Source organism: Malaya genurostris, chromosome 1, assembly GCF_030247185.1.
Source record: "Malaya genurostris strain Urasoe2022 chromosome 1, Malgen_1.1, whole genome shotgun sequence".
Lineage (NCBI taxonomy): Eukaryota > Metazoa > Arthropoda > Insecta > Diptera > Culicidae > Malaya > Malaya genurostris.
The window spans coordinates 129,211,772-129,231,109 of record NC_080570.1 but is presented as its reverse complement, the minus strand read 5'-3'; the positions used below and the strand labels follow the sequence as shown (position 1 = coordinate 129,231,109).

Sequence of the window (19,338 nt, the reverse complement as noted above, 5' to 3'; positions counted from 1 at the left end):
GGTTCAGCCACCTCCGAGAAAATTGAGAAATTGATTCGAAATTTACAACTGTTGAGTACTTTTTACCATCATTTATTTATCGAAATCGAGAAAGTGGTAGTGAGCTCACTTCGTCACCGTCCCTTGTAGTCAATTTTTTTTGCAAGTAGCGATTCGTTAGCAATGCTATCTTTCATATCTTATTGCAAACTTAAATTGTGTTGCAAAATTATCATCGACTGCATATTTTACTAAGAACGTTTTACTTTACTATGCCTTTTCCAAATTCGCCCTGTGGAAGAATGGGTAAAACTCAAACGTGAATAAATCGAGTTGTACTAGGCGGTTCTAGGCATAGGGCGCTGATCTTACAAACCAGTTGTCGTATGTTCAAGCCCCGACCTGGAAGGATTCGTAGTGTCGGTAGAATCGTAGCACCAGCCATGCAATGGTTCTGTACACTCTGAATTGGCTGCGAAGTCTGTTGAAACAGAAGGTCAAATTCCACTACAGGAATGTAATACCAAGGCTTTGCTTTTACTAAACGCAACAACATAATTCTTTCACAATGCTATCAGATATATGATCAGCAACTTTTGAATAAATTTTTAACAGTGTGAGAAAACCTTACATAACAAAACAAATCAAGTTTTCTAGATTTTTTTGCACACGGACGAAGGTTTTGAGGTAGTCTCAGTCCCGATGGTCAACTGGACGAGTATAAAACGTAAACCATGATCGAAAACCGAACATTTCCTATTATTTCTGATACTCGGAACTGAACGTCGTTGTGACTGTGAGGACCTTCCGGTAGCTGCTACAGGCCTTCTACGTGGTATTAAGCACTCAGATTACGCTCTCATTCGCATTTCGTACCTCGTGTCGACCAGCTGACTATTCAATCAGCAACAGCAGCTTATCAGTAATCGCATTCTGCTTCTGAATACTGGATCTGGCTTGGGGAACTGAGATTTGTTTTGTATTTAGGAACAAAATTCTGAAACTGAACAGCAAAACTGAATTCAGAGCTTAATTTCAAGTTTATAATTTAGTACCAGAATTCAGTTTCAGATTTTAGTTCCAGATTACAGGTTCAGAAATAAAAAATATGACTATGAAACTGAATCCTGATTCTGAATTCTGGAACTGGTTTCTTGACTTGATTTTGAAACTGAATTCAGTTCGTTTATTCAGGTTCGGAATTCAAGTTCAAAATTCAGTTCTACAACTTCTGGATTCTGAAAATGAGCTAAGTTTCATAATTCTAAAACTAAACTCATGAACTAAATTCTTGATCTAAATTCCGAATCAGAATTTTTCAACTCAATTCAGAACAAGCTCATATTCAAAATTTAGATCTTGTATTCAGTTTCAGTTCTTGAGTCTTGGTCCAGAATTCAGGTTCTGGGAGTAATTATTCCGCAGATTGGTTATTTTTAAAACCGTCAATACGTTTTCAAAGGATTATGCAAAATTTTCCTCTACTGAGTATGTAAATCCATTAAAAAAACTACTATAACATTGTTTGTTGTATTTTCTCACACTCATTTGTTCCGCGTTATTTAATTGTATGGTAGAATATGATAGTCATCGATAAGTACGGCTGTCTCAGTCTTATAATACCAACGAATGTTGTTTACTGTCCGACGTTTCGGCCTTTGGTGTATTTTCCTTGAAAAAAAGCCTTCACTAAAGGCCGAAACGTCGAACTGTAAACAACATTCGTTTGTATTATAAGACTGGGACAGCCGATTTTTTTCCCAACCAGTCTTTCTGTCGCTATGAACGAACTGTTAGGAAGAACCAGTTCCGTCACATTGATGACAGTTGATTTGGTCACATTCAACAATTTCATCAACTTGACGAGCATGTATCTCGGATTTTAGCAATGCACGAGCGAAGTTTTGACGCGTTGCTTCTCTTGCTTCAAGGCAATTGAAGAGCAAATATCAGAACATCCAACACAGATCTTTGAAGGGGTTTGTAAGTTTTGCTGATGCACGATGAAGAAAAAAAGCGTCAAGTTGATGTTGTCCAATTTTTGATCGTAACACCCTTTATTAGAGTTTGAACAATTTCATCACACTTTTCCTTAACACAATCTGTATCTAACTAATCTCAATATGTTTGTACAATTTCGCATCCATACATGTGTATTGTGAAGGTTGATTTTTACCGTGAAAACTTTTATATTCTTCGGTATAATCTCCATCTAGAGCGATACACTTGACGTATCGGTCCTCCAAAATTTTGAAACAAAAAAAGATTTGTCAGATAGGCAATTAAAATAGGCTTCCGTTTCTGCAATGACCTCAGCATTCGACGAAAATTTCTTTCCCTGGAGAAACCGCTTTCAGGTTTGGAAATAGATAATAGTCTCGAGGGGCCAGGTCTGGAGAATACGGGGGATGGTGGACCAATCCGTACCGCAAATCATTCAATTTCACCGTTACTTTTACACATGAATTCTTTTATGGTGCGTCTTATTCCATAGCTTTATGTGAACTAAAACTCGTCTGACACGATCAGCCTTTATTCAAACACGAGTAATTAGATTGTCATGAAATTAGGTATTGGGCCATCTAGAGCCTTGTTTTCAACAAAAATATACACGGTTTGAAACTATTCACGTCTTTTCTGTTAGGAGAGGACTGGAGCTTTTCATTCCATGTAGTGATACGAAGTTTATATTTCAATAATCAAATTGCATACTGTCGGAAAATAAGTGACAGTTACACTTAATTAAAACTTCCATGACTAGTGTTACGAACCTACTGGTTTTTTTTTAAATTTATTTTTTTTATTTAGGCTTACTCGCGTACACGCTTTACGTGGCCGAATGAGCCATTTTTTTTTTGTTAGTTAAAATTATTTTGGTCGCCCTTTCGCTTAGGGGAGCGGAGCTTCCATTTCCATCCAGCGAGGATTGAGGGGCACTTTGTTCGCGGCTCGTTTTATCATCCATTGGTTCATCGTCGGTGTTGTTGTTATTGTCAAACGTACTGTTGTGGGAGGATTTCTGTTTTGTTATCATTTTGTTTCATAGTTGCTCGCAGTTGTGCGATCATTGTTAATTCGACAGTTGTGCATTTATGGCAGTTAGTTGGTTGGTTCGATGATGAAAGTATTTTTGAAACAGGAGTACTGAGTTCACTAGTTACCGTTGCTGAACAGGTTTCCATGTCTTCGGGTGAAGTTGTCTTTTTTCGCAGGCTCAGTGCAAGGTTTACCGTAGTAAGCAGATTGTACACAAACAACTGTTAGACTTCAATTGCTACTTATTTTAAATATACTATGGTTCGCTACTCTGTCGCTTTATCAGATTTGTTTTAAAATTTGTATATTTGACTAATTTTCACTGGACATCGAATAGACTAACACAAAAAATTAAAATTCATGATCAACGATTTAGAAATTCAGGAAAAAACTTTTCGATCAAAGTTAAAAAAAATAACGAAATTATAATTCCAATTCTGATCACTGATTGATTCTATTAGTTTTTTTTTTCGTTCTCCAAGGGATGCTTCATTTCCCAAAATATTCGAATCAATCATCGACGTTTCCTCTTCAAATCTGCATTCCTCTCGCACTGCTAACGCCGCACCGTTTGAGTCAACCAGTCCCGCCCTCAATATCCGTCTTTCATGCCCAAAAGCATCGTCTCGAACTACGGCAGTAATGAGCTCGTAATAAATTTCCGATTATTGTAATTTTGATAAATTGAACTTGCAAGCAGAAGAAAAAGAAGAAGGTACCCTTTCTCGTGAAATCCGTGTTGTGTTTGTTGCGCATTTGCCCGGGGTAGAGGATTCTGTTTTCAACCGACCGGAGGCCCCCCTTCCTCCGTCCGTTGCGATATTGGCGATGTCAGACTATAACTGAAACAGTTTCCTCATCGCTGCGCTGGTAGAACTGTGGTAAAAAGCCGTGGTGTGATTGATTGATTCTTTGAGCTTAGAAGTCCTCAGCTGTGCAGTCGGACGAATTCGGATTGCCTCCCAACGTGCCGACTCATGACGTAATCCCTGAACACAACCCCGTACCATATATCAATTTAATAATAATACGTGAAACCGTTTTCTTCGCCACTTGCTCGCAGTGCAGTCTCATGCTGGTATGAAGCCTGGTACTGGCAGAACACAAACACACACACATACACGTGGAGGAGAAGAATCGACGAGCGGTGGATTCAAATAAAATCGATGGACAAAAGAGGAGGTAGCGGGGAAAGCGCAAAAAAAACAGCCAGCACAGAAAGCAGGATTAAAGAGTCATGAAATCTGTTAGCATCAGTGGAATGAAGCAAAAAAAAAACTAAAATAAAGAGCTGAGAATTTCAATATTCCTCGCACTCCTTTAAGACCTCTTATCGACTGCTGAGATGCTGTCGTAGCAGCGCGAAACAAGAAAGGAACGGTGAATTCGCTGTATTTTTTTTTTTGTTGCACCCCCTCGTGCTGGAACAAGTCACGATGCATGTAAAGAGATTTGCGAGATGGCGACGACGACGACGACGACGACCACTATTCTTAAGGAATGAGTCTTTTTTTATTAATAACTGGTTGGTTGCTTCGTTGGATCGTTGGTTGGCTGTTTTGCGAAAAGGGGAAGAAGAACGAAGGCGAGCGGGAGCGGAGAAAAGCTTAATAAACCATTATTTCATTAATCTTCTTGGTAATTTTTATGGTCAAAATATTTCATTTCTTTTATTCATTCTGTCGGATTTGCGCGGTTTCCGTTGGTTCATATTTTCGGTTTTCTGCCAGTCGCACTGCAGCTGGTTTCGAGTTCCTCCAGTTGTCGGAGCCGTGCAGCGACCTTTTGTGTGAGGAAAAACGGTCCTCTGGAAGTGGATATATTTAATATATTTTTTGCGGTTGTCAACCTGATTATAGCTGGCGGGATTTGCATTCATTTATGGGTTGCATCTGTGGATGAGTTAGCAGGATCGCTTAACGCAAAAAAATGCGAAATTACTCCCCGTATGTCATTGCAGAGAAAACAGATTCCGAAACTGTATCGATTGTCAACCCGGATTTGATTCGATTACAACTCATTCATGACTCCGAAATATTCTAGCAATATTCAACAGACAAGGATGGCTTTTATCGTATCAAAGAACGTTCACTGGCAACTCTTCAACGATTGAATCATTGCCATCAAAGAGAAACGGAAATCAACGCAACTACAAAAACCTGGCATGGCTCATTTAACATAGAATCGACACCAGTGCGAGAGCGAATTTCTCTCGATGATCTGTCTGAGAATCGAAGGTTACCACACTGCTGTAGGGATTCTCTCTGAAGCAACAAACGGTCGCTTATTCTCGTTTCGCGATCCTATTCTACATGGGCAGTGGATAATTGCGATAGAATTATTTTACTATTGCCGCTTATTCTAACTATGTGCATATAATCTTTGTATAAGTTGTGTCTATGAAAATGTCTGTGAATGCTCCACACAAGGGTTTTGAAATATTGCAACCTAGTATGAGAATCATCAAGTTGAATCATCGACTCGATTTTCTGCGATAATTGTTATCTTGCGATTCTCTCTTGGGAAATTTCACACAGCAACGATCATTATCAGACTGAAAATTTTTTTAAGGGCGTGAAATACTCAGAGTATGAAGTGGAGCGAAAAAATGTAGCAAAATTCTCTCACGGTTCATGCATTGAGAGACTCGAGTTCTTGTAGCATCTTCTACCGGATTGAAAATGTTGTATACAATATAGATAGCAATATAGCAGCTTCTGTCAAATTTTCGGCAATCACCAACACTGTCAACAGACTAGTGTATAAAGTGTTCAGTTGCTAGCTTTGAGTCCAGTTGAGATATCATAATCTACATAGAGGTTTACAGCGCCCAAAGTCTAGACTTTGAAGTCCAGAGTTTAGAATTCAATATTTTTAGTCGACTTAGTGTCAGCGAAGTCCGTTGAAAACGAAAGGCCAAATTCCACAAATGGAATTTAACGCCAAGCTTTGCTTGTATTCCCAATCCAGATTTTGAAAAGAGGAGTCTGCAGATCTCGGTGTTCCGAGTGTAGAATTCAAAACTCTGCCAATTCAAGAATCTGCAGAACCTAGTGCTTAGAATGTACTCTTTTTACATTCGAGTGCAGAGTGCAACGAGTATAATACTGAGTCCACATTCAATACTTTTGTACCAAGAGCCCACTGCCTAGAAATTAAAATTTGATCTGTATCCAGAGCTTAGAGCTCGAATTTCGGAGTCAACTGATCAGTGTTCAGCTCTAGAGTTCAGTAGCATTTACACTTCAAAGTCCTGTGTCCAGGGTGAAGTAGCTTGAGAACAGAGTTCTGAATCCAGAATCGAGACACAAGTGTCAACGACTAGAGCTTATAGTTCGCAGGTTAAAGTCCTTTGAATGCCGTGTCAGTGTCCAGCGTTTAGAATTTAGAGCTCAGCGCTCAGAGTCCAGATTTTCGGTTTAGTATCAAAATCCTGAAACCAGATTTCGAAGTTTCGGCTTCTGAAAAGTTCACTGAACAATGTCTAGTACTCAAATCTGCAGCATCTGCAGCCCACAATCGAATTTTACATACAGAGTGAAATGTTTAGAGCTCATAGTAGAGTTTTTAGTGCAGTGACTAGAATAAGACAAAGCAAAACCTTGGTGTTACCTTCCTTTTGTAAAATTTGACCTCCAGTTTCGAAAGATTTCGCAGTCAATTAAGAGCGTACAGAACCATTGCTTGGCTACTGCTACGATCCTTTTGACACTAAGAATCCTTCCAGGTCGAGGATCGTACATACGACAACTGGATTGTAAGACCGGCGGCCTATTCATTGAACAGAGAACCCGAGGTGAACAATAGCTTCAAATTAAAGAATACCAGAGTATTAAGGCCTGAGTTTACAACCTAGAGTTTCAAGTGAAAGGTTTCTAGCTCCGAGCTAAGTTCAAAAGTTTTAGAAACTCAAATCAAAATCAGAGTTCAGTTCAAGAGTACGGACTCTACGCTATGAAATCCGGACTCAGGGCTTAAATTTTCTTGATTTTAAACTCAGAACTAAGTACTCATGGAGCAGCAAATAGTTCAGAGTTCAGTGAAGAATCCAAAATCTGTAGTCAAGCATTCAATTCATAGTTCAATGCTTTATAGTCACAAAATAAGCCTTCCGAATGCAGAGCCAAAGTCCAAACCAAAACTCTGAGTTCTGACTCTGGGATCCAATCTTGAGGCTTAGATGTCCTTAGTCCCAAGTCCCAAGCCCCAAGTCCCAAGTCCCAAGTCCCAAGTCCCAAGTCCCAAGTCCCAAGTCCCAAGTCCCAAGTCCCAAGTCCCAAGTCCCAAGTCCCAAGTCCCAAGTCCCAAGTCCCAAGTCCCAAGTCCCAAGTCCCAAGTCCCAAGTCCCAAGTCCCAAGTCCCAAGTCCCAAGTCCCAAGTCCCAAGTCCCAAGTCCCAAGTCCCAAGTTCCAAGTCCCAAGTCCCAAGTCCCAAGTCCCAAGTCCCAAGTCCCAAGTCCCAAGCCCCAAGTCCCAAAAGTCCCAAGTTCCAAGTCCCAAAAGTCCCAAGTTCCAAGCCCCAAGTCTCAAGTCCCAAGTCCCAAGTCCCAAGTCCCAAGTCCCAAGTCCCAAGTCCCAAGTCCCAAGTCCCAAGTCCCAAGTCCCAAGTCCCAAGTCCCAAGTCCCAAGTCCCAAGTCCCAAGTCCCAAGTCCCAAGTCCCAAGTCCCAAGTCCCAAGTCCCAAGTCCCAAGCCCCAAGTCCCAAGTCCCAAGTCCCAAAAGTCCCAAGTCCCAAGTCCCAAGTCCCAAGTCCCAAGTCCCAAGTCCCAAGTCCCAAGTCCCAAGTCCCAAGTCCCAAGTCCCAAGTCCCAAGTCCCAAGTCCCAAGTCCCAAGTCCCAAGTCCCAAGTCCCAAGTCCCAAGTCCCAAGTCCCAAGCCCCAAGTCCCAAGTCCCAAGTCCCAAGCCCCAAGTCCCAAGCCCCAAGTCCCAAGTTCCAAGTCTCAAGTCCCAAGTCCCAAGTCCCAAGCCCCAAGCCCCAAGTCCCAAGTCCCAAGTCCCAAAAGTCCCAAGTTCTAAGTCCCAAGTCCCAAGTCTCAAGTCCCAAGCACCAGTGAACCGGAAGCCATCCTCCAACCGGAATCACTGGACCAACCTTGGCATCCTTCCGATCGATTCGTTCACTGGTATCGTGAACGACGGTTCCAGGAAAACTTCCTTTGTCGGGGAACTTTCCGTTGGAATATGGTAAGCGCATCGTCGGATTCTAGTCGAGTAGTTTCACGACGTAGACTAGCTCTGGGTCGTCGAAAAGCCAGCAAGCCGAAAGCAATGCTCCAACTGGAATCGCCAAACCAACCTCGACGCCCTACTGGTCAACCCCTGGAGTAAATCTAGTGGTTCAAAATCGAGAGCTAAAGAGCTCCAAGAGTGTTCAGAATCTTCAGTCCAAAACCAAGAGTTAAAAGTTTATAGTTTAGAGCTCATAGGCCGCAGTAAAATCACTAGAACAGACAATCCAAATCCTAGATATTAATCTAAAGTCAGTGATATATCACAGGCTATAGTCTAGAGCTCGAAGGCATTTAGAATTCAGAGCCTAGAGTCAACCGTCGAGTGTTGAATTCCGATTCTATCATCAGGGTTAGAATCAGAAAAGCGAAATTTGAATACCTGGATCCAACTGGTCCCAGTCACAAGATAAGACTCCAAAAGCAAGAGCATGAGTTCCGTTTTCTAAAACCCGTGGCCTAACATTCATAATTAAGTAATTTTAGTTATGATTCTCGAGCTCAGAATGGGCAGTTTGAAGCGCAGAATTTTGAAAATGTTCAGGTAAACATATTAAAACTAGAAATCAGATTCCAAAATCAGTATTCAATCAAAAAGGAAACAAGTATACAGTATCCAACTACCCCGGAATAGCAGCTTTGTGCGCCGTATCTAAGCTGAAATTATAGCTCTGGATTTTATAACACATAATTGCTCTAACTATATATCTGAGACTCAACATGGTTTCATGCCGAATCGTTCGACGTCTACAAATTTAGTAACCTATACTTCCTTTATCATACGTTCGTTACAATCACCTATTCTCTGCTGCGTTCGACAAGATTAATTATCGAATAATAATCTCAAAGTTAAATAGACTAGGATTCAACGGGTCTTTTCTGAGTTGGCTTCACTCATATCTTACTGGTCGCGAAATGATAGTGAAAATAGGAGACTGTACAACCTTACCATTCGCCGTTACCTCTGGAGTTCCTGAAGGAAGTCACCTTGGACCGTTTATATTTTTACTTTATCTCAACGATCTAAATTTTTCGATCAAGTGCATGAAACCATCTTTCGCCGATGACTTCAAATTATTTCATGTCATCAAATCCAGTTGAATAATTTGACTTATTGGTGTAATATCAACAGAATGATTTTGAACGCCTCCAATTTCTCCGTCATTTCTTTTAGTCGCAAACAGTCTATAGTCAGTTTCGACTATTATATTTTTAAAATTGTTCTGGAACGTACATCGTCTGTGAAGGAGCTTGGTGTACTCCTGGACTCTAAGTTAAAGTTCAAGAAACACATTGAGTTTAATATCTCCAAAGCCTCCAAGTTGCTAGGACTCATTCTCCGCGTTACTAAAGAATTGGATGATGTACATCGCTTGAAAGCATTATGTTGTGCCTTAGTTCGCTCTACGCTCGAATGTGCCTCGGTTGTCTGGTCACCGTGTACTACCAAAACGATATCCAACGCATGGAAGCAATTCAACGGAAATTTGTTCGATTTGCTCTGCGTCGGCTTCCTTGGAGAAACCCTTGGAACCTCCCAAGTTACCATGCCAGATGCAAACTGATTGACCTCAATTTGTTATCTGTCCGTCGCGACGTCAGCAAGGCAACTTTTGTGGCTGATCTCCTCCAATCAAGGATAGACTGCTCCGAGCTCCTACAGCTTTTACAAATAGATATCCATCGCCGTAATCTTAGAAACTATTCTTTTCTTAGGACCACCTATGCTAGAACTAATTATGGGTATAACGAGCCTTTTGCCAGCATGTGCCGAATATTCACGAAACTTTGTCAAGAAATTGTTTTTAGGGTTACACTCTAATTAGTTTTAGGTTTAGTTAGTTTAGAATGGCTATGTTTAAGTGAAATGTATCATTTGGATGATTGTAATCTGTTGATGCAAAAGATGACGAGGTTTTATGCCTGTTGGAGAGCAAGTTTGACAGAAACTAACTTCACCTGGCTTTTCTCTGCTCCAAATAAACAAATAAACCAGTGTTTCAGTGTTTAAATTTGAGTTCCGAGTTTAAAGAATAAAATCTGAAATGTAAAAGAATGGATTCTGAAGATGAAGATGAAGTTTCAAGACACTAATCAAGCTTCTAGGATCTAGTATGTAAAATTCAGACTCTTGATATCAAAGAGTTCAAAGGCTCAAGACTATACAAGCTGAACGATTGCAAGTATTACAGTTCGATCATCGTTTCCATTTTTACCTAAGTTGCTCTTTCTTTAATGAAGTCGAATGCGATTACTTCCATATATGGTGTGGTGTGGTGTGTGTTAATGGCGAACATGACAACTTGTGCGTCTTTAGTGCAGAATCAAATTGCAAAAATTGTGTGAAATAATTTCCTATTCGTGAAAAATTGTGTGCTGAATTAGTGCTTGAATTGTGTTAAATACAGATAAGTAGTGTGTTCTGTGCATGCTTCTATTTGTATTGATATTGAGTATCGAAATTACCGTGCGACGTTCGCCCAAAGAAGCGGCGTCGTTCCGTAATTTATTGAATGATTATTGTATTGTTTTTGCACCGTTTTTTGTTCTGTGATTTGTTCTCCTCTTGTGTGTGTCGGGCCGCTTGGTTTGTTCATGAAGCATGGGGGAATGCAAGAAGTGTGGGGAGAACATAGCCATATCAGATGTTGGAATTAAATGTTTGGTTTGTGAGAATGTATTTCACCAGCGCTGTTCTGGCCTTACCCGAGCTATTGCTAATTGGGTAGCGGATTTACCGGCGCTATTGTTTAAATGTGCAGAATGCTTAGAAGGTAACGTTGTATCTAGTATTGTCGATAACGATGTTCATTCGTTCATTAGCGATATGAAGAAGGAGATGGAGAAACTAACATCCATTTCTGAATCGTTCGCTGGTTTGCGGGAGAGCATCGAAAAGCAGATTAATGTCGCAATAGAGAGTGGAATCGAGAGACTGATCAGGTCTTCCAATGAAGCTTTCGAGAGAAAGATGGCATGCTTGGAAAATAGTGTTGCCAAAAAAATGGAAGATTTGAAAAGTTTACCGATTTCAAATAATATGCAAAATTACAATGAATTGGCTGTAAAAAACAGAAAAAAAATTATTGTTGAGAGGAAGACTCATTCGGAGTCTGACAAAAATCCCTGCCGAAAACGAAAATTATTGTCGAATAATGATGAAGAAACGATGCTTGTTGACAATGATAATGACGAAAACAATAATGAAGTTTTTGCTAAAAAGGACATTTCATACGCAGATATTTTATCAGGGAAATCTAAAATTAGAAAAGTTAGCATCAAAAATCGTAAGACTCGCCCGGTTATTGTGATAAAACTGATCGAGTCGTCACAAACGAGCGATGATACAAGAAAATTTTTGAAAGACAAGTTGGATCCAAGGGCACACAAGATTAGTAACTTTAAAAATGGTAAAAATGGTTCGATTATTGTTGAGTGTGCAACAGGAGAAGACATTCAAACTTTAAAAAATAACATCGAAAGCAATTTGGGAGTTAATTACAATGCTGTTGTACCCACGCCTGGTAAACCAAAACTGAAAATAGTGGGGATGAGTGATCGATATTCCGCTGATGTATTTATTGATCTTTTGAAAAGTCAAAATCAGGAAATTGTGATTGAAGACGTAAAAGTTGTAACTGACTTTGAGAATCCTCGCTTCAAATATAACAAATATAGTGTTATAATTGAGGTAAATAAGAACACTTATTCTAGCTTGATGGCCGCTGGCAAGGTGTGCGTCGGCTGGGATAGGTGTTCGGTTTTCGAGTCGTTCTACGTATTGCGCTGTTTCAGGTGTGGTGAGTTTGGTCACAAGAGCACCGAATGTTCGAATAAAGAAAATTGTTCCAAATGCAATGCTGCACATAGAACATCTGAGTGTACTTCAACTGATTTTAAATGCGTTAATTGTCTGAAAATGAACACTGTACGTAAAATGAATTTGGACATCAACCATCCAGCATTTAGCAAGCAGTGTCCGGTATATTTGAGACTGCTTGAATCGAGAAAAAACAACATAAGTGAATAGCAACTAACGAAGGGGAGATTATCGGAAATATTGTACTTAAATATTGCCGGTTTATCTACTAATTTTGTCGCATTGCGGCATCTTGTGGAGAATAACTGTCCTTTGTTAGTTTTGCTCTCAGAAACACATATAGTTGATTCTGATGCTTTCGATCAGTTCAGTATTCCGGGTTACACTATTGCGTTTTGCTTGTCACATTCCAGACACACGGGTGGAGTGGCCATTTACGCCAGAGAATCGATTAAGTTCAGCATTCTATCAAACGAAGTAGTTGGAAATAATTGGTTCTTGGGTATATCAGTTGAGAGAGGCATGCAGATGGGAAACTATGGAGTTGTATATCATTCCCCTAGTTCAAGCGATCGCCAGTTTCTGGAAATTCTAGAAAACTGGTGGGAAAATTTTGTAGATTTTAGTAAACCTAATATTATTGCGGGAGATTTCAACGTTGATTGGCTCAGTGATCAGAGTTCGAATCACTTGAAACAGTTAGCAGAATTCTTCAGTTTCAAACAAACTGTGAATGAATTTACAAGAATTTCGAGACATAGCAGAACTTTGATAGATCACGTATATTCCAATTTTGACGGAGTTTATTCGTGTGTGGAGACCGATTGCAAGATTTCAGATCATGAGACAATTGCAATTTCCATAGCGAGTACCCCTAGAGATTGCAAAAACACAGTGAAAATTAAATGTTGGAAAAAATATTCAAAGCAAGCCATGTCTCGACTTGTGTCAAGTAGCTTGTATTGTACGCAGTTGACTGGAAATTTGGTGTACGGTGTATTATGCCGTCTGAAAAATGATTTAACGACCAGTAGTAAAATTCTTCTGTATAAATCAATAATCTCTCCTCACATTGACTTCTGCTCATCGATTCTGTTCCTTGCTAACAACACGCAAATATTGAGACTCCAGCGATTGCAAAATAAGGTCATGCGATTGATTTTGAAATGTAATAGATATACTTCCTCTAATATTCTATTGAACGCATTACAATGGCTTTCAGTGAAACAGAGAGTATATTATTTAACAATGGTGTTCATTTTCAAAATCTTAAATGGAATGCTGCCTCGATATTTGTGTGATCGGATTGAAAGAGGAAGTGACTTGCATAGGTACAATACTAGCAATGCGTCTGATGCGAGAACACCAAGCTTTTTGTCAGCCAGATCCCAGAACTCGTTATTGTACAAAGGGATTAGTTTTTTCAATTCGATGTCAGGATGAATCAAGCGGGCTGCAACATTGAGGGAGTTCAAAAAATTGTGTATTTCACACATAAAATCTATTTTGTAATTAGATCTTTAATGAATTAGTGCAATTTGATTTTTTCGAAAACTGTGTAAAATGACGAAGATTGTATTTATTTTATTTTTGTTTTTTTTTTCAAGTAAGACGCATTAGGTTGTTATGTTCTGTATGATGATGATGGATTTTTAATAATTTGTTTAGTTAAAAAAAAAATGAGTTGTCTACAAAAGTATGAGCCTCGCGCGCGCAAAGCAGGTAGAGGCAATCTGGAAATTGAATATGACTGAAACTGGATACGTTCTCTTTTATTTTTGAGAGCTTTAGCATTCTACGTGTCGAGATCGAATCTTAACTTTGTAAGATTTGATAAATTATTTATTGATTATATTTCGGAAATAATAGGGATCGGAAGTTGTTGATGGAATTGGGCTTGGCTCTGCTCATCCGCAGTCTCGTTACTCCATCGTAGCTGATGTGTGTAGCGATGAACTGGTCCGGCGGGAAGGGCCAGGTGAATTACTGTCTGATACTGACAAAGATATCGGGTTCGATTCCTGATTTGTTCAAGGATCTTCCCGGGTTGGAAATTTTCTTGAATGACCCTGGATAGTAAATCGGAAATATTTGAATGTTTTCTTGTTCTCAGTTGTACTTTAGAAGGAGAATCTATACCTGCTGGATTAACCAGATCGTTTTATATTTAGTTAACTGGTTAAAATATGTGATGCAATATTTATTATCATTTAGATAAATCGTCCAGCTCACACCTTTGTAGGGGTATGAGGCGGGACCATCATCATCATATACTCCTAGAAGGTTGCAAAAGACGACTGTAGCCTCTAATCCAATTCTGCTATTTTCAATCTCCGGCAATAAGTATAAGTCTTCTACGGTATGCGTTGTTTTTAACTTGCCTGCATGTACGAGTGTACAATCGGAAAAATGAAGGCTCATGGTGACTGCCTTGCAACATGTCATATCAGAATATCAGAAAATATAAAACTAAGATATAAAACTAACTAATATAACCTAACGAACTTTGAAGTGGCTACTAATAAAGAGTTGGATTTAACCTTTCTATTTAACCAAAAACTACTGAACTCAGCATTTGAACTAATCCTTCAGAATCAGTAGTAGATGTTCAATGGAAGATACAATGAATATTTGAAATAATAGAGAGTTTGTTTCGAAATTTAAACGTCAAGAACTTATCAAGAACATAAACATTTGACATTTGCTTCATTCTATGCAAAAAATAAGAAAATCACAAAAAATAGGATACTTAATGCGATTTAAATACACTAATTTACCATGCCCTTAAATGTGTTTCCCCCTCTAAATCATCGAAACTCCAAACTAAAACAGCTTCCAATTATCGTTTTTTTTTTCGTTTACAGGTAACCGAATCGTTCCGCGGGAAGACTGGCTCTCTGATTATGGAAACAAAACGACCGAACAAAAACTCGGCAAGCCCCCGGTAAGCCACCCACGAACAAAATGTCGAATCCGTCGAAGTAATCTGAACCGAACGAAATCACACCACTTTGAGTATCAATTCATTAAAAATAACACACATTTTTCCTTGCCCCGCTGGGCCCCAGCGCCGTAGATTCTCACCAATTAAGAACGATAAACAAGTGAAATTTACGACGGCTCCCCGGTCGAGCTGACACTAGTGAGTCTCGGACGGCATCTTGGCTGTCCGGCAGTCCACTGGTCCTCCTCCAGACCCAGTTCCGTCCCATCGTTGACAGATGATGTACGACAGTTTGGCGGTCTATCGAAGTCGAAATTAATTCGCTGGTCGCGGGCTTCCCCCGCTGGTTTGTTGTTTTGTGTTGTGGCAGAAGCGGCCTAATATTTGAATACCCATTCGGACTGTCCGGGGCGAAGATCCATTACAGTTTTCGTTGAAGGGGGCCTCGTTGAGTTATCGAGAAATCGTCACCGGGTCTGAAATTCTATTTTACACTCGATTCACCTAAATTCTAATCGATAGAAGCTAGACCCTTGCTGACACCCGAACCCGTTGTTTATGTTAAATTATGGTTCGTTTAGTGTCCCATCCGGCGACGCAACTCGGACCAACCGGTGGGAAAAAGGCAGTCGTTTGGCCGCCACCTAGTAGATGATGGAGATGGACGGGACCCCAGGAGAGATCCACACACACACAATGTGTTGCTAATTGCTTGGCTAGTCACCAAAGTTACCGCCGTTGTTTTCGTTTTACCCAAATCAGTCCGGCCCATGCTCGAATTTATCGAACCTGCTTCGTTCGCTCCGATATGCAAATCCGGGCTCGTCCCGTCGCGATCGGTGCCGCTCGAGTGTGTGATAAATTCGATCAGATTAGAAAACCTCCACAGGCTTGTTAGTGGATGATTTGTGTAGAAACTGCCGAGAGCTGACAAAAATGTCATGCTCGGGATGCCACCGATGACCGATGCCATCGGATTGGATCCGGTGATCCACACCATCATTTCAATTTGGAACGTAGTAAAAATCAAAATTTATTAAAATTGCTACATCATTATGGCGAACTTGCAGCCCATTTCCGTGCCCCCGCCACGGGTCGAGAAACTTCCAGCAGTTCTAATAATATCTTGCCAAAAACACGTCCCGAAGCATTCAATTTCGAACTGGCACCGCATGGCATCATAAACACGTCACGGACACGACTCCGTCATCTGTCATCCATTGCGTTACACCATTCCGGGATTGTGCATTCCCTGACATTGCAGTTGAACCATTTCGAGAATTGAAAGTGCAGTCACGTTTCCTGGGATGGTGGAGTGAAGGCCACTCGCCGCAGCATATCTAAGCTACCCGGGAAGTTTTGTTACTCAGCTCTCTCGCTCTGGTGGATGGCTGCCGTCCAACCAACCGACCACCGGTTGCAGTTTGAATAATAAACGGGATGCTAACGGGATTCGAATGGGACTAAATCTTTGGAGGAGCCCGTGTCAAAATTGTGCAGCTACTAGTTTTCTAGTTTAAAATTAATTCCACTTGTTCAAAATTATTACTTTTTGTTACGGACTTGATGGCTGGAAACGTAAAATGCAATATATAAATCATGTGCGGCAAGCAATTTGTAGATGTGGCGAAATTATTTTTAAATACTGTTTAGTTCTTTACTTGAAATTTGATTTATGAGTTTCAAGTTTTGATCATTAATAAAGGTTTTATTTGTTCTGATATCAGAATTACAGCACAGAACGCATAATTCAAAACCTATAACTTAACACTCAGAACTCATAATTCCAGAATCAGGTCTCAGAAAGCGTTGCTCAGAACTCAACATTCAGGAACCATAATTTAGAACTGATAATTCAGAACATAGAGGTAAAAATTTAGGACTTGAATTTAGACTACATGAACCAGAAAAACAAGAAAGCAGAATATCGAAATTAGAAATCGAAACTCATAACTCAGAACTTAGAACTAAACATAAGATTTTAGAAATCATTTAAAAATAAAAAAAAAATCTAATTGAAAACGAATAAAAATAAAATAAAATCCTATAAAAATCCAATGAAAAGAATACAATAATATTAAAAATCAAATTAAAATCGTATAAAATTCACATAAAAATCGAATCAAATTCGTATGAAAATCGAAAAAAGATCGAATGAAAATCGAAAGAGAATGGCATAATAATCGAAAAAACTTGAAATCTAAAAAAATCGAATAAAAATCAAATAATTATCGAATGAAAAACGAATGAAAATCTAATTCAAATCAAATGAAAATCGAATAAACTCCGAATAGAAATCAAATAAACTTCGAATAGAAATCGAACAAACATCAAACAAAAGTCGAATTAAAATCAAATAAAAATGGAATAAAAATCGAATAACAATAAAAATTCTCATGAAAATGGAATAAATTCGTAAAAAAATCGAAAAAGAATTGAATGATAATCGAAAAATGATTCGAATAAAAATCAAATGAAAATTCGAATAAAAACCGAGCAATAATCGATTAGAGATCGAATAAAAATCGAATGAAATTCTAATAAAATTCTAATAAAAATCAAATAAAAATCTAATAAAAATCAAATGAAAATATAATTAAAACCAAATAGAAATCGAACAAAAATCGAATAAGAATCGAATTAAAGTCCAAAAAAATTAAACAAAAATCGAAAAAAATGAATGAGAATGGATAAAAATTCAAACGAAAACAGAGGAAAAGACGAAAAATATCGAATGAAAATCGAACCCAATAAATAGAATAAATATCGAATACAAAAAAAAAACAAACAAAATAAAAATGGCTTAAAACTCGAATGAAAATTGCATGAAATGGAATTACAAAATGAATAAAAGTTGAACGAAATTCGAATGAAATTCGATTGAAAATCGAAAGAAAGTCGAATAAAAAATTGAATAAAAAACAACTAAAACTCGAATAAAAATCGAATGAAATTAAAATCGAATAAAAGTTGAATAAAAATCGAATAAAAATCAAATAAAAATCGACTGAAAATCGAACAAAAGTAAAATTAAAATAGCGAAATTTAAAAAAAAAACCGAATAAAAATCGAAAAACTATCGAATGAAAATCAAACTAAAATCGAAAAAAATGCAAATGAATATCGAATTGAAAACTAATTAATATAGAATTAAAATCGAATAAAAATCACATGAAAATAGAATAAATATCGAAATCAAATAAACAAAATAAAACTGACATAAAACTCGAACAGAAATCAAATAAAAATCGAATGCAAATCGAATAAAAGTAAAATAAAAATCCAATAAAAATTGAATGAAAATCAAAAAAAAAATCCAACAAAAATCGTATGAAAATCGAATAAAAATAAAAAAGAAATGTCGACAAAACGACTAAAACTCGAATAAAAATCGAATGAAATTAAAATCGAATTAAGATTATATGAAAATCGAACAAAATTCGAACAAAAGTTAAAGTAAAATCGCATAAGAATCGATCGAGAATTTAAAAAAATTAAACAAAAATAGAAAAAAATCGAATAAAAATCAAAAAACTATCGAATGAAAATCAAACTAAAATCGAATAAAATCAAATAAATATCGAATGGAAAACGAATAAATATAGAATTAAAATCGAATAAAAATCACATGAAAATAGAATAAATATCGAAATAAAACTGACATAAAACTCGAACAGAAATCGAATAAAAATCGAATGCAAATTGAATAAAAGTAAAATGAAAATCGCATAAAAATCTAATGAGAATCGAAAAAGAAATCTAACAAAAATCGAAAAAAAATTGGAATGAAAATAATCAAAAAAAAAAACTGTCGAACAAAGCTAGAGTTTCGAAGCAAGAAACTAAAGAAACAGAACTCAGTACCCAGAACATACTGAACACTTAACTCAGAATCAGAACACAGATTTCATAGTTCGAAAACCAGACCCAAGGTCAGAATTCTGCTCTCAGAACTCAAAATTATACTTCCTAAATAAGAAATAGGAAAAACGGAACTAAGGAACTCTTGACTCAAAACTTAAAGCTTAAGACTTAGAACTCGAAACTTGATTTCATACTTCCGAAAACAAATCAAAGTTCCGGAATCAGTCATCGAAACTCATAACTCACAACTTAAGAATCGATACTAGATCTAATAAACCAGAAAAAAAGAACTCAGTATTCAAGAATCAGAACAAAGCTCTCATAACTCAAGAAGTAGACCTCCAAAAAATAAGAAATCGGAAAAATACTGTTGAACTCAAAGCCGTTAAATTAGAAATCAAAACTCAAATCTTGCGACTTGATATTAGATTAGCACTCAGTATACAAGAATCAGAATACTAATCTCA

At 38.1% G+C, this 19,338-nt stretch overlaps 1 protein-coding gene across 4 annotated transcripts in view; it reads left to right on the top strand.

Moving 5' to 3' along the window:
* The window catches only part of LOC131425765 (uncharacterized protein DDB_G0283357), a 505,552-nt gene that overhangs the window by 362,042 nt on the left and 124,172 nt on the right, over window positions 1-19,338 (top strand). For 2 of the 4 annotated variants that reach the window (XM_058587903.1, XM_058587904.1), the window contains exon 2: window positions 14,928-15,007. The exons of the other annotated variants lie outside the window; for them this stretch is intronic. The gene's annotated coding sequence lies outside the window, so the exon portion shown is untranslated. The remainder of the gene's footprint in view (window positions 1-14,927; window positions 15,008-19,338) is intronic. 4 annotated transcript variants of the gene reach the window in all.